General features: G+C 42.1%; 1 protein-coding gene across 14 annotated transcripts in view; it reads right to left on the bottom strand.

The window, feature by feature from the left end:
- syngap1b (synaptic Ras GTPase activating protein 1b) overlaps positions 1-14713 on the bottom strand; it is a 119984-nt gene that overhangs the window by 45019 nt on the left and 60252 nt on the right. The window contains exon 1 of one of the 14 annotated variants that reach the window (XM_067510314.1): positions 9104-11266. The exons of the other annotated variants lie outside the window; for them this stretch is intronic. The gene's annotated coding sequence lies outside the window, so the exon portion shown is untranslated. Of the gene's footprint in view, positions 1-9103; positions 11267-14713 lie in introns of those variants that run through there. 14 annotated transcript variants of the gene reach the window in all.

Raw genomic sequence — 14713 nt, 5'->3', positions numbered from 1 at the left:
CGCAGCTATTTTACATAATTCAAATAGTGCATTTATGCCTCTACCTATCCTCAGCCCCCGATCCCTCCTCTCTCTCTCTCTGATTTTCTTTCTTCTCCTCACACCCCTGTTCTTGTTTTCCTGCCGTCCTCTTCTTGCCTCCTTTTTAGATACGTGTGGCATCCACAACCCCACATTTACTTACCTTTATCTGTATTCCTCCTTTATCCGCACCATCCCTCTCCCTTCGCTCTCTTTCATTTACCTGTCCAAATGGCAATCTTTTCACTGTGAGCCTGCCCGTCTTTCTGTCTGCAATTCTAACATTTTTCTCCAACCCACGCAAGAAGGGAAAAAGATGACCATGAAGGTGTTTGTCAGCCAGCCGAGACATCAAATTATGCCAGTGTCTCTGCCCAAATCCACAGCTTCAAAACTACCAGATGAAACTCTGAACTGTTTGACTGACTGGTGGAGGACTCTTCTAAATTGAATTTGGGAAAGCAGGGGTCTTATATGAAGAGGTTGCTGACAAATCACAGGAGAGGGGGGGTGAAACTGAATGCCTACCTCTAATAAAATATGTCAAGAGCACGTTTGACAGCTGATTGTAACTGTCTGAAAAGTCAGTTCATTTTGATCTCTTTCAAAATGCATTTCGTCATTCTGGAAAATCAAAGCTTACACCTGTGGGATGAAAATGATAGCTTTACTACCTGCCACATTTCAAGAATCTTAAGACACTGATTGGCTAAATTGTTCCAGAAATTGATTCGCCTTCTTCTCACAATATGTTTCAATTCGTGAACTTATTCAAATAGATTTCATCTTAACTGGCTGCAACTGCTTTTGTCACTCTGCAATAGGTAACAACAATTATTATGGGTGATGTCCTGCACAGCTGGAGGTCGAGCCATCATCATGTATGTGTCATAGCTGCAGCCATCTCCGTTGGAAGGCCTCAGAATAGTGATATCAAAATCCGCTTTAGAATTTATTGCTTTTCAAACTAATCGCCTTCCCCTAAAGGTGCACATTATGCCAATGAAAGAGTGGTGATTTAGAATTGAGCTGGAATCTATGTTATGGTAAGAAAACCAAGTTTGATCGGGTTCAGCTGAACGGTGAGACTGGAAAAGAAGCCGTTTTTGAGATAATGTACTATCCCAAGCCTTAGGGCGATAAAAAAAACAAAACAAACACTCCGAACTCGGTGCCAATTTGGAGTTGTAAGATTCAGAGGGAGCACATGTTTTATTACATCCTCCAATGGAGGGTTTCATTGGGGAGACGAGTCTTGATTTCTCTTGGAAATCAACCAAGTTTTTGTCTGCTGTAAGAAGCTGCAGCTGTTGTTTTCCAAAAAAGTGTGTACTTTTTTGTACACACACGATGATGGCTTTACTTTTTTGACTGCAATGTCCACGCTGTTATGTCCCTGTCACTATCCAAAGAGCAAAGCAGAATAACACAGCAAGCTTTAACAAACCTAACTACTGCAGCAAAAGTAATTGTTATGGAGCCAGAGAGAGGTGAACCAGATGCTAGCTTCATTTCCTCTCCTGCCATCCAGCTGAGATCCGTTGACATCACTGTCAGCTGCCACACAGCACAGATAGGAATATAACACTGACGTGTGACTAGGACACATGCTTTTAATTTCTTGATCACTGTGGAAACCTGATGATATTCTGATATTCTAATGAGCTACAGTAGGTTCTTATGCCCAGTAGGCTGTTACCTGGGTTCAGTGTGGAGCTGTACAGTGCATATCCTGGTAGGGTTGCTGGGGCCCAGTGGTCACCGGCCAAGTGACAGGGCATAACCTATTATACAGTATGTTTCTCACAATCTTTTGTCTTTAATTAAAAACGAATAATTTTGAGTATTTATAAAAATGAACAAATTGTAACCACAAGCATGTGGCAAAAACATTTGGCAACCCTGCCAATTAAAGTTGCAGTATGGAACATTCTCCAATTCTTTTAATAGAAAAGAGTTCATGTTAGAGAGGCAATATTGAAGCCAGGCAACAGTGCAAACATATTCATTTTCTCAAATGTTTTTTTTTTGACTGTGGCAAAGCCCTTCTGATTAACAAAACGATGAGCAACAATTTCTGTTTCATTATTTAATTGGTATTTATTGAAATTTCAAGTTGTCGACTACTTGAAGGTGTAAAGTGTAAAGACCGAAGCAAAGCTACAAGAGAGCGGGAAGAGGGAGAAGTGCTAGTTTAAGCTGCACACTAACTTTAAGGGTCCATCCATCCATTATTTAATCTGCCCATCCTATCCGTATGCCAGCTTTCACTGAGCAACGGGTGGGGTACCCCCTGGACAGGTTCATCAGTCTACCCCAGGGCCACGCATATAGACAGACCATATAGACAGACCAATTCACACTCATGCACCCCTACAAGCAATTTACGGTCACTAATAATCAATCTGCATGTCTTTGGATTCTGGGGAAAAACCAATGCAAGCACAGGGAAAACATGCAAACTAAACACAGGTGCATTTGAACCTATAGCTTAGAGATGGCAGATCGCTAACCATCTCCAGCAGCATGCTGCACTCCAATTAAGACGCAAATTCTGAAGATGAAAATGAGACATCACCAAGCAGGGCGGTGTCTCATTAACGGCTATTCTGTATTAAACAGATGGATCAATGAATCAGAGGATTTTAGGGGAAAAACTAAATTTTTAGTTTATTGTTGATTTAACAAATGATCTGTAACCAGCAAAGGAGAACTCAAAGTCTTACTAAGCAATATGTTTAAAAAGAGCCACCTGCAGCAGTTTGTGTTCACATTACATTTCATTTGGAAACTGCTGAGCAAGAATCCGTAGCACTGCGTAAGCATTTACTTTGTTCATCTCCAAAGAGACTCGGGAGCGGTGCAGTGATTTGTGATAAGATGGTGTTGAGGAGTAACTAGTTACATGTAACGGAATTAAAAAGCAAATACTTCTTTCCCAGCACAAAAACACACGGCCTGCTTTTATTTTCATAATTCTGTAGAAAAAAAAAAAGCCAGAAGGTGCACGCTGAGATTAAGATCGTTCTGTAAAATATCCAAAGAACAACAAGCACAACACGACGGACAAGTGAATGTGTCTTCAGCAAGACACTAAATTCCAAGTTGCTGCAGGTGGGTCAGGTGAGCACCTTGCATGGCAGCGTCAGGCTCAGCTGATATTTGAGCTCCTGTTTAGTCCCACCACTGTCACACACAATCTTTAGCATCGCACCCAGATGACGGTCAACCGTTGTTGTTAAATGATCTCTCATTGTTAAAATCTTTGGTCATTTCTTCAAACACAACAACATTGTTGAAGGTGTCCTTGGCCACATCACTCTTTTATCTCCTGTTATTTTTAAAGAGTTGCCCTTTGCTTGACATTGTTGGAAGGACTTTGGACAACAGTCTGTCCACAGCCAGTCTGTCCACAGCCAGTCTGTGGACAAGATCTGAACGCAAAATTAGGTTCAGATTCCTCTACCTATGTTTCATTACGCACCTGGATTCCATCCACTTGTTGCATTTACTATTATTTTGTAAGAGTAGCTGTTGAGAGCAGATTTTTCAGTTTGGAAAATGATTTTCTCTAAGTTTAATACCGAACCAAATTCACTTTTTCAACACAAGCCACCGTACCTGCCCCTTTTCCTTTAACATTTAACATGCACAAGGTGAAGAAAGGTGGGCAGTAGCATGTGCAAAGACTCTTTCAGAACCAGTCAATCTTCCATTCCACAGCCTTTATGGGAGATGTGAGATGGCTGAGGTTAGCTGGGGGTATTGCGCAGTGACAAATTAACAGAAGTGACATGGTAATAGCCTTTTTATTTTTTTTAAACCCGCATTCTCATTTTTATAATAGCTTTAATAGCTGTCTAAATTAATCAAAGCCATTAAACATGCCTTTTATTAAAGTGTTAACAAAAGCATCAATCTGGAATGATAAAAGTCCAGCTAAGTCCATTTACATCCATTTCTCACTCACTCACTCATTTTTTTAAATCCCAACTCGGGCTCCATTTCGTTGCCATGGCAACATTTTTTCCTGAAGTACCTAACATTTTAGTTTCAAACATACAGTACTATACCACAAAGCTCAGAATAGAGAAAGTGATCCCCCCCCCCCCCCCCCCCCCCACACACACACACACACACACACACACACACACACACACACGATAAATCACGGTAAATAGCTTCATTAGTTTTAGGATCACAGCTGATGACTGACATGAAATGCTAATCTGTTTGGTTATGAGCAGCATTGAACAGAAAGTGTGAAGACATCTGGAGACCCGTTTTGATTCGCCTACTGTAAGTGTTTTAAAATGAAATTATGTAACCATTGTTTAGAGATGATGCAAAGCCTTGAAAAGCAGACTTGGGGAAAAAAAAAAATTTGCCAACCTCAGGCGCCCTCATTTTACGGCAGGCTGTGATTCAGTCTGGCTGGAGTCATGGTAAAGGTACAGTTGACTGGAAAAAGTTTTCAGGTTTTTCTGATGACGAAAGAACATTTGGACTAAATGTTATGTTGATGAAAAAAAAAAGGATTCTTTTTGAATTTCAAAGTAAGGGCATGGAAAGTTGTGCACTCAGTTGTATATTTTAAGTTGACAATGGCTGAGACCTGATGGGCTGTGCAGAGAATGATAGACTGTAGCAGGTGGTAGAAGAGCAAAGCAGAGAGGGCCATGGCTGCGTAAAGCAGAGTGGAGTGATTCTGAATCTTAAGCTAGCTGAAAGATACATTATGTAATCGTTTCTTCCAAATTTCTTCAGTAGATATGCTACACATCTTAATGCCTCCAGGAGCACAGACTTACAGAATGACACAGACATATTCCCTTGAAACTGTTTTTTTCAAGAGAGGGGCCAAAATCTGCGTATCTGCATTTCTATGTAATGCCTCAGGCTTTGTCACAGTGTCAGTATTACATCCTGGGGAGACTGATTGTGTGATACTACAGCCTGATTGCTCCCCCCAAAAGTTGCATCTTGTAGATTCAAGACAGAAACCTTAAATACAATTGGCTGAATGTGCAATACAAATGTTATTTGATTACATTTCTTGGATTTATTTCTTTTCCTATTTCAATAAAAGGGGTAGCAACATTTTTCACCGAACTGTTTTAAGAATGATTTTAAACATACTAAGCAAATAGAAATTGCTAGAAGTTTCTAATTTTTACCTGAATTTAGGTGAGGCTCACCCAGGCTGTTAGAAGCAATTGGACATCATCTGCACTGCTGCCGTTTAAAATTCACAGGAGTCATTGACAGCAGCCCTTCAAAATTATGATGTTCTGGTGCAAATTTCTACCAAACTATAGTTAATAAAAATGCATACTGTAGCTTCAAATTACTTTTTTGTTCAAGCAACAGTCTAAAAGACACAAATACTCTATTATCAATGAATTCCCAATTAATCTTCTATCCATCAGTGCATCACTTTCATAGTGGATCGGCATGTCCACACAGAAAACCAAACATATCATATCTCATAAAAAATCATATCTCCTATACAATATTGAACAACGCAGCATGTCTGCTTAGTGTGCTGACAACCAGCTTGCGTGCTCACATGTTTGTGTGTACAGCCATGTGGTAGGCAACATGTGAAATGCTGTGCTCGTTCGTTGTGAATGTAAATCTGATGTCAAGCTGAAAGCTGAAGAGGGAATGTGTGGGTGGCAATCGCTTCCAGCTTAGACCCTCTGAGAGAACTGAGAGAGAGAGACAGAGTTAAAAGAGTGGGAGGAAGGGATGTAGACACACATGAGTAAGAGGTTGGTCAAAAAAAAAAAAAAAAAAAAAAAAGGGAACACTGTGTGTGTGTGTGTATGTGTGTGTGTGTGTGTGTGTGTGTGTGGGGGGGGGTGTATAGTGGGTATGTTTTCGCGTAGGAGCAAGACTATACTGACTCAAGACAGGATGACAGAAAGAGAGATGGATTCACAGGAAACACAGAACAGAGTGAAATGGAGGAAATGCATTTTGGGGGAGCAGTTAAAAAACAGGGGGCTGTAACAGAGATGGGGGAGTTGGATGGAGAGAGGGAGGAAGCACAAGAGGCAGAGATGGAAGCTGGAGAGGGAGTGGGTGTCTTAATAGCGCTAAAACGCTCGTGGCTTTTTTTGTATGTTTGCCTTTGTTATGATAGAACGCTGGTTGGCTCCGTGTTTGCTTTTGATCCATGAACTGTGACTGCAAATGCAAGGCAGTCTCTCTCCCGTGTTTAAAGTATAATGCAAGGGCCACATGTGGGATTCTCGTTGCATAATTCAATGTATAAATGTCTCGGAGCCCAGAGCCCAGCATGCGGAACAAGGTACTGTACGGCTGCTGGAGGTTTGGGGTTTCATTCCCTGCCACATGCACAGAGCAGATTTCAGCAATGTAACATTTTAGAAGGATTCCTCAGGAGAGGTTTTGGTGACTTGCTGAGTTCATAAAGCTCTGCTGTGGCTGCACACAGCTGATTTTAACGGCAGATAATGTGCACTTTTTCCATTTGTTCATTCAGCAGCAGCCACATTTCTCTTTAAACCGTGGCCTCTGGGTCAAGTCGTTCTGTTTTCAGAACAAATCACTGACAGCATGCAAACAGCTACGCTACGTTTTCATAAACTATGAAATTATTCGGCCATAAAGCAAGGCCGGATCTAGCCTGTCTACTGCAGTAGACAAATGTCAGGGGGTCTACGGTTAATTATATCGTTTTGTTGTTCATCTGGTGTGGCTGTTCGGCCCTCATCAGATTTAAACTAAGCTGTATTTCTTATAAACTACCTGAAATTTTCAATAAGGATTTCAAAAGGATTTGAAATCAATAAGCAGAATCTAAATTGGATTCAGGTAGTTATTAAGAATCTGCAATAAAATGCTCCAAAACTTTTTCTGATTGGTTAGAAGCGCAAACCGTGTTCAGAAAACTTTTAGAAGCCAGTATCACCTACACTGCTGCCAGTGCCGTTCAATGAGTCTGGGTCATAGGAGCCTCCAACAGCACCTCTCCACATTAAGATAAATTTGGGTTAGAACAAACAAAAAAAAATGATAAGTCTTGGTGTAAAAGTACTGTGTTGTTCTTTGCAACCTATTGATTGCCCCTCACAATCTCCCAGAGCTTATAGCTCCACATTAATAGTTTTGTCTGACCAAAAATTGGCAACCAAAGAACATGTATGCAATTGCAAATCATGCCGAATGAAACTGAGAACAACTGCAACTCCTCCAAATCCATTTGAGAAGCTGGAAACAAGCAATTATTTGTCATTTTTGCTTTCAAAATGACAGGTGCACTCCACCGAGTTCCATGTCTGTTCTGAGTCTCTGGGGGAGCTTTCTGAAGTTTGAAAAAAAAAACAACAACAACAAAAGTCTCAGTTTCTGCTTGAGACTTGAAACTTTAACAAAGACACAGTGTTACAAACTGTAGGTTTGGAGTTTAAAAGGTGTGGGTGTTTATCAGACAGGAAACCGTTTCCATGTTGCTTTCCAGAACTAAGAAAACATCATTCAACATCCTACTGACATGTGCAATAATAATAATAATAATAACTAAAAATCCAACATTAAAACTGAGCCAGCGTCAAAAGTATGTTGTGTTACTTACTTCGAACCACAATAATATCAATGATAAATTAATATTTCTGTTTTTAGCTGCCTTAGGTCTAAACCACTGGGCCACTCATGAACGATCCGAGGGACCACGGTTAACACAGACGACGGAGGGGGGACTAAATGTGGAAGAGGGATTTAGATTTCAGAGATTACAGCTAAAACACAACACACAACAGCTAAATGTACAAAAACCAAACACTCAAATGTGCCGTTAGATGATGATTCTTGCGAAATGTCCTACTCTGAGAACTGAAAGCATGAGTGAGGGAGAAGCAGCCGCCAACAGTCCAATCATGAAACATTTTGACTCCAGATCACAAGTTCCTCCTCTCAACATGAAAAGTATGAGCCAAGTTGGCCGATAACCAAAAGTCTGGACAATCCTTTGTTTTGTCAAAGCTGATCTGAGCTTAATGTTTTGTTGTACTTTGCGAATCCACCAGCCTGTAGTAGAAACATGTTTTTCTTCGAGTTTCTTCTGTTTCTTAAGCGGATTTGTGGGACGCTGCAGCTCAACATATTTCACTGCTCTTCATCCCACAGTGTCGTAGGGAGAAGTTTACATTTTGTTTGAATCAGACACGAGTAATTTGGAGGAAAATGAGCAGCATCATCACAGTATATTAGTTTTATTCAAAGTGCCAATTGTGCTCTGCATTGGCCATTTGAGCTAAGCTTTTGAGAGCAAGACCTTAATTTGGAGCTGTCAATGAACTACCTGGGGAATGGAAGGAGGGGAGAGCGAGGGAGCGCCTTTCTGCTAATCCCCCCCCCAAAAAAAACCCACTGCAGCCTTAATGCTAAATAATAAAAAAGGTCTAATTTTGGATTGATCTTGTGTTTCACACTAGGGATAATTTGAGACCACAGTCTAATCTGAGTTACAGGTTTGTATAATTGCTATACATGTGCTTTTCCCTGGAGTGCAACACAAGACCATCAGGACCCAGCAGACACTTAGCCCCAAAGGCCCAAAAGTGGGCTTGCCCCCAGTGACCTACTCAATGATGCTCACAGGGCCACAGGTGTGGAATTTATCACACCTTTATTCCTGCATATTACTGACTGAACGGGAGGGAATAACACATGTTTGTGCTCCTGAGCTTGATGTCACACCCACATAGACACGGAAAGAGAGAGAAAAGTGATGTCACTGCACAAGAAACGGGTGTGAATGATGTGAAAATTATGAGCGCATTTATAGCATACTCAGAGAGTGCTTTTTACGCCTCACCTAAAAGTAAGAACGGAATCCCAAAATTAGATTAGGGCATTTGTAAAATTGAAACACCCACTGGGAAAACACTGGTGCTAGCATGAACGGCACACTCAGTGTTGAACATTATCAGCACCTAGTTTCAATCTTGGAATTAATAAACGGCATTTCTTGAGGACATAATGCATTTCTGCAATGGAAATTCACCACAAGATACATACATATTAGGGGGTGAAAGGTGAAATAATGTCCTACCTAGATCAAGTGGGCTTGTTGTGCTTTGGGTCCAGACTTGTCCTCCGTCTCCAGTCTATATGGCCCCACAGTGACCTGATGCCAGCTAAGCCTAGAGATGCATTCACTGACTTCCGCTTGTATTCCACTGAGTCTCGGGATCAGTTTCAAACTGCAGCAGCTTCGTAGTTTGTGTTACATTCCGTCGAGCATTCACACTGAATCGATACTCCAAAAGCACACAGTGATATTAGCGTCTATAAATAACTGAGCGTGTCGGTGTATCTGCAAACAGCCCCTGCCAGCCAGTGTCATAACACATGTGTGTCGGTCCGACTGTCTGGCAGGCAGGTGAGCATCCTCTGGTGGGTTTGTAAGGCCGTGTTCGAGTTCCAGAAAGGGAAGTATTGCTCAAATAGTCAGTACTTAAATCAGCCTAGAAAAAAAGCAGGAATTAAGAGGACTCCAACTAAAGCAAAGCAAGTGAAATCATTTCGGCTCCAAAAGCCCCAAATACAGCGAAACACTTCTGTGTAGGAAATGGATAAATGATGGTCTCGAATCAATCCAAGACTTTTACATATTTCATAGACAAATAGATATATGAATAAATGACGAGTCACTTGCCTCCACTACACCAGGCACCTGGAAACATCTGGATATACTCTTAGTAAGGCTATACAAAGAACTATAGTGGTCTTATAATAAAGTTCAATACTATACAAATATCACAGGAACTATAAACTATATATGTAATATTTAAATAAATATCATAGCTTAGTAATATTTAAGAGTAAAAAATACCATCAAGTGCAATATGGCGACCATAAACTCACTACTGAGCACCACAGACACACGAAGTCTCTATATAAAGATTAGGCTTTTTCTCTTGGGTAAATCTGCCCTGTCAACTATAAACAATTGAAGCTATTAAGAAATAAAATAATTACTACAGTTAAAGTGTGTGGCCTGCAGGTTTGAGGACGACGCTGCACAGGTGTATTCACAACTGCAGGCCCTCACTTTTCCAAAGTGCTGAATTTACCTTTAAGGTGACCCAAAAGTGCCAAACTGATAAAAGTACAGGACGACAGTTATTAAGTAGGCCACAGTTTGTTATCCTGCATCTTCAGACTAATTAGTGAGAGGTAAAGCGACAGAAAACAAACACTTCCGAAGCCAGCTGAGCGTTAGAATTTCACACCGAGGCACTGTTCATCTCCCCCCCGCCTCCACCCGGCAGCAGTTGCCTGCTTCTTGGGCACCGGCAGCAGCGGCTGTTCCGTGGCGGGTAGCCCGGCTGAGAGCTCCCCCTCCCCGCCTCTCCCTGTCCTCTCTCCCCGGTGCCCTCCGCCGCGACCCCGCACTCGCTTTTCCGGTGACCGACAGAAGATCCGCTGAGGCCAATTTCTCTCATCTTTTAGATGGGAATGTTTCTGCGATGGTTTCCTTAGTGCGCGTCCGCCTTGTGCATGTATGATAATTAACTTGCGAGGAATGGATGGGTGAAAGGCTTTGGACTCTGGAGAAAGCTGACGGCGATTAGTTGCAATCAAAGATTAGGTGCGTGTCTAAATGTGCATCCACGCGTGTGCGTGTGCACGTGAGCGTGTGTGTCCATGCCCCCTGTGTGCGTGCAGGCGCGGTACGGTGCGCAATAGATCAGCCTCCCCGTACGTATGTGCGCCAATGCACAAGAGGACGCGCTCCGCTCCGCTCTCTGCTGCGCCTTCTTTACTGATCCGATGCCTCCAACGGGGCAGCCAGCGAGCGAGCAGGTGACATCAAAACGGAAGCCGCAGTTTCCAATGCTGGCGAAAGAAACGTGGACCAATACCAAAAAGCACAGACCGTTGTCAGAAACGAGAAAAATGAAATAAGCCGGTGGAGCGGCCAAGAAACAAGCAAACGCCACAGACTAAAGTAGAATAAGACCTGCAGTGCCTAAAAAACTGAACGTGTGCCAGTAGCTGACAGGCAGAACAAGTTAAAAAAAAAATAAGGAAAAAAAAAAAAACAGGCGATAATGGCAACTTAGTCCCTCGTCTGTCTTCCCACCAAACGACGGTTCATCCTCAAGTAATCCGCTTGGCAAGCAATGGATGTTGTAGTGTCTTCTGTCTGCTGCCTGGATGGAGATTATCCCGCACAGGTGGACAGCAGCACAGTTTAGGGAGGGAGCAGCAGAGCACTGATGCCCTGCCTTTCTCTCCCTCTCTCTGTATTTCCAGTAATAGGGAGAGAGAGAGAGAGAGAGAGAGATGTTTAGAAGGGGTGGGGCTGACTGCATGCCCACTGGGACCTAGAGTGATTTTAAACCCTGCAAGAAGTCCTCATCACTTGTTTCCATACTACATCTGCCTCTTCCTCACACACACAGTGCTATGCAGGGATGTGCAGAGAGTTTCCCAGAGGCAGAAAAGAAGCGTCTACATGTATCAGCATGAAGCTACTTAGGCGTAGAATTAAGCAACTTTGTTGCCCAGGTTACTCACCTAAGCTCCCTTGTCGATTCATTTGGGGGAGCATATTTCAAATCTGGGGATGATAATGATGATCATGCAAAAATGCTGCTCACCGTCACGATGAGTTTAGCAAGAATGCTTGCACCATCAGCGTGCCTGTCTGCCACTCGAGTCCAAAGCAAGAATCAATGCGTAGCAACACATTGGCTTTCATGGCAACAAGATTTCAGAGTGTCTGAAGGCAGAGTTAGAGCAAACACACACGGAGACTCTTGACTTCAGTGTGATTCACTTACTGTGCGTTCTGGTTTTAAATTTAAATGCATCTGGTTTTATTAACCACAGCATAATGATGACAACCAACACTCCCATAAGCAAATCATGACTAATCAAAATTAAAAAGTACTCTCAGCGACGATAACCTGCATTTACAGAGGGGTAAAGGGCCTTTTAGATCTGTTTCCATGACAACTGTGGGTTTGAAGCAACTTTTTAAACCATTGTACTATGACATTGTATTGTTGCTGTACTAACACAGTGCCACACGACAGTCCGTTCGCACCCTAAGAGATAATTGAGCATTTAAAAAAACCATTGCATCCATGTTCTGTAGGTGGTGGATATCACTCATGCTTTTCTTCGGCCGCACACAATGTAGCTTTGTGTAGTTTCATATGAGAGTAAGCATTTAAGTTAGCAAAAGTGACTTAATGTGCATTTAAATTACGGCACGTCGCCGTTCGTGCCATCTTGAAATATTTCCCAATCATAAGAGACCACAGGGTTTAAAGATTCCGACAAACATTTTAGCTACTTTACCCCCCACAGTTTTCCTTCTCTCGTCCTCTCCTGTTGTCTTTTCCTCTCCCTCCCTTTCCCTCTTCCTCTGTAGCTCTCACTCCCTCTGTAACACAGTCTGTCGGTCTGCTCTATAATTATTTCCATGGTTACCATTAAGGATGTGAAGCTTAGTCTGATGTACTATGGTAGTAATCTTTTCCTCTCCTCTCATCCGTTGCTGCTTCTTCTTATGCTGTGTTGCTACATGAGTCTCTGCAGCCTTCTCTCACACTTTTCAGTTGCTACATGTGCAATCTGCTTAAAACCAGCATTCAAATTGGAAGCTTCTTCAACTCCAGTACACGCACAAATTCATACCCATCTAATCCATACGTGAGCAAGTCAACCTGTGCTATACAGTGGTAATCGCAGCATTGTGGGTAACTCTTACCCACAATGCTGCATTTTATTCCTTAAGTGGAAAGAATTTCCAAACATCTACTCTACTGTTCTTAAACAAGACACAGGGCAGCAGGGTAAAGAGTAATGTTTCGCATCCATTGGCCCCCCCCCCTTTTTTTTTTGCAACATTATTAATATCCTGTTATATCCGTGATCGTAACAAAACCATATTTGGCATGAATAAACTGGGTGCAGTGGTGAAATGTGACACTGATGCAACCTGCAATCTGTATTTAAGAAGTCTTTGCAAAATTTGGCCTTCGGTTCTGCAAAAAAATGTCCCTGAATGTTTTGCATGCAGGCAACTGGCAGTTCCAAGGTTCAGGTGGGCATAAATCATGAGCATAAACCCCGGAGCAACTATGTTTTAAAATATCTACACTGTTGCCCATGAAGTTGGAATAATTGTGTTTTCAGACTCATTCCTCTTTTTTGCAAAGGTTAATTGTGGTTTAATTTTTCACTGTGACATGTTTGGGAGGCATTGCTCAATAAAGTTTTGAGAAGCTATGCACCTTATCTATCAAGAACAAGTCACACTGTCACAATAATTTCATGAGAAGAGGTAAAAAAATATATTGCTCCAACTTTATGGGCAATGATGTATTTTTCATAAAGAGTGAAAGGCTCATACCTGTGTACATTTTAGAAAATATGCTTATCAGCTGTGTTGTAAAGAGTTAGATGAGAAGAATGATATCACTCTCATATCTGACAATTATAAGCAGCCAGAAGATGCTTACACTGTAACAAATTGCTGTAATTTCTACCGAAGCTTCTTGTTCTGTCGGGTCCCCTATGACATATTGTACAATTACAGGCAAGTTGTCTGTTGACTGTAGATGATGCACAATACAGCAGAATACTGTTGATTTAGTCGGTTGAATTTGAACGAAGAACAGGAGCATTTGATGACAGAAGCAGAGGAGCAGTCGTCTCTTGGTCCTATTGCAATTCCCATACGTGCGTTTGTAATATTGTACTAATTCTGTGCAGTTTTGGACGTTCATAATGCTAATTAGCGTGTTAGCATGAGCAAAACTGTCCTCCATGGACCCGTGTGTACAAACTAACTTTGTTTGTGTGTTATTTTATAATGTGTGGTTATTATTATTATTGAACCGTTTAGTGTCACACTGCCATGACTCCTTTTTACAGGAATTAAGTGCAAATTGTGCAAAGACTTTATTGCCAGGTAATTACTGTAAATTCTACAGGGAATTCGTTACAGTATAGCTTAACATGAAGACTGGCATAAGGGGAAAAGAGTTATGGTTATGTCCAAACTGTACCAAAGTGTGACTACCAGCACAGCTATAGCTCAAAAATTGTTTGTGCTGTAATTTGATTTAGACATTAGAGTAAATTCTATCAAAGCCCATTAGGCAACTACTAATAAGCCAGAGTCCCTCTCCCAGGGAACAGGTCATATGACTCCTGATTAATATGATTTCACACTGTCATGTCTCCCAAACCTCCCCTACATCCTCCCTGTCACTCTAAAGTTGACCAAGTGCCATCAGCTCCGATTCCACTGGAACCACTGCAGAGCAGACACCAGCTTGTGTCAGCCTCCATGTTTCAGACAGACAGATAATGGGAGCTTTGGGCTGACAGCAGAGGAAGGAAGCGCAAGAGTTGTAACAGGAAACACACTGTGACAGCTAGACCCCTGAAGAGCTGGAGGAGAAAATGGTAAGGTGGGAGGGGGCTGGGTGCCACACTGAAAGAAGCACCACATGGAAAGTCTTGTATTCTGTGACGGGATGATGGATGGTTGAACAAGAAGGACAGGACTAAACGTGCACATTGCCACCTGGCTGGGCCCGAAGCCAAGGCAGGATGGAGATAAGCAAGTGTGGGATGCTGGCATGTACACATTCCTTTTGAAATCGTCATCTGACCAGTAGGAACGCTACAGGCA

Source organism: Channa argus, chromosome 7 (genome assembly GCF_033026475.1).
Source record: "Channa argus isolate prfri chromosome 7, Channa argus male v1.0, whole genome shotgun sequence".
Lineage (NCBI taxonomy): Eukaryota > Metazoa > Chordata > Actinopteri > Anabantiformes > Channidae > Channa > Channa argus.
The sequence above is the reverse complement of the archived record's forward strand: the minus strand, read 5'-3'. Positions and strand labels throughout refer to the sequence as shown.